Here is a 1,906-nt window from a genome sequence, read left to right on the forward strand (position 1 = left end):
ATCCAGTCTCAAATTCGCTTTGAGATGAACCTCTACTCTGGCAAGGGATGATTGACACTTCATGCTGCAGGTACACTATTATCATTTAGTCCTCTTTGAGTGTTGCAGAATCAATTACAATGACATGAGCAGGGGGAAGCCACTTGCACCGATTCCCACCCAGTCTCCAAATGTTCACTGTTTCTATGTGGGCCCTATGCACATAAACTGTCTGTGCATTGGATCAGTGCTTGCAATGTGATATAGCAAGGAGGCTTTGTGTATGTAGGAGCAATGAACTCATCAGCAGTGCCAACTCTGGGTCAGGAAATTCCTGGAGATTTGAGGGGAGAAACCTGAGAGATGGGATTTGGGAGGGAAGTGACCACAGCGGGCCACAGGAGAAACAGATCTCCATGGCCTGTAGATCAGTTGTAATTCTGGGAGATCTTCAAGCAGGCTTCAGACACAAAAAAAAACATGGGAAGGGGCAGCGGGGCTGGATTCTTCTCCACAAATTCATTGCCTATACTTCCCAAATGCATGAAAAGGATTAGGTGAAAGCAAAGGGAAGCCAGTCTTTACATCTTCAGCCAGAATTTATTACAGGTGAATTTCAAAGTTACTCCTCCCAGAGTACACTTCTAACATAACTCTTATAGGGCTACCCTATGCACTCTTACTCAACTCTACATACATCCACTTTAGTCCATGGGCTTAGACTGGAGTAACTCTGTGAAGGAGCGTACTGAATCAGCACAGCTCCTAAGCATCTTTACTCAGAAGTAAGCCTTACTAACCTCAGTGTGGCTTTCTCCTAAGAAAGCATGTTTAGAATTGAAGTCTTGGTGGAGCCATTCTGGGTAGTAGAAATCCACCGGATTAGTATTTACTGGAATGTGAGCAACCAAGAAGTCTTTTGTGAGTACTCAAAAGGGCTCACTTTTTAAAAAATCTTGATCTATCTAGGTTGCATTGAATTTTTATTTCTGCAGTACACACCCTAGCTGTTGTTTTTAATCAGTTTTGCAATCCAGATTTTTAAAAAACTGGATTAAAAATAATTTAAAAAACGAGTTTGCAATCCAGGTAAAAATCCGGTTTTAAAAAAAAATCTGAATCTTTATCTGGATTGGAAGCTGATTAAAAATCTGAACTAAAAATTATTTTTTTTAAAAAAAAAATCATTTTGCAATCCAGATAACCCAATGTTTTTTTTAATCTAAATTTTTGTCTCGATTGCAAACTGATTTAAAAATGCTGGATTAAAAATAATTTTTTAAAAAAACGAGTTTGCAATCCAGATCTTTATCTGGATTGGAAGCTGATTAAAAACCTGGATTCATTTTTTTAAAGAAAATAATTTTGCAATCCAGATGTTTTTTAAAAAAAAAAATCTAGTTTTTTTTCTGGATTGCAAAAAAAAAATCTATTTAAAAAAAATTAAAATCACTTTGCAACCCAAATAAAAATCCAGATTTTTTTTTTTTTAAATTATGGATTGTTATCTGGATAGCAAGCTGTTTCTAAGAAAAACTAGGGCGTAGCCATAAAACCCGCCGCAACTCCATAGGAGCCTCTCAGCCGTCTCCGAGGCCCAGCGCGCCACCCGCTCCCCTCCTTTTAAAGCCTCGCTGGCCTCGCGCTCCCCACCCCGGCACAGGCTCCGCCCATCTCCGGAGGGGCCGAGGAGGGCGCTCCACCTGGTCACGTGCCCAGGAGAGGCCGATTTCCCAACAGTGCTCGGGTGGTTGCTATGGACGCGGAGCGAGGGGCGGAGCCGAGGCGCGCTTCGCGGGGCGGGGACCAAAGAGGACTCCGCGTTCCAGGCCGGATGGCTTCGAGGCGCTGAGGCCCGGGCGAGCTTCCCATTGGTTCCCGCGGCCCGAAAGGGGCGTGGCTTAGAGGAGGCGGGCCGAGGCGCGGC

This window comes from Eublepharis macularius, chromosome 8 (assembly GCF_028583425.1).
Source record: "Eublepharis macularius isolate TG4126 chromosome 8, MPM_Emac_v1.0, whole genome shotgun sequence".
NCBI lineage: Eukaryota > Metazoa > Chordata > Lepidosauria > Squamata > Eublepharidae > Eublepharis > Eublepharis macularius.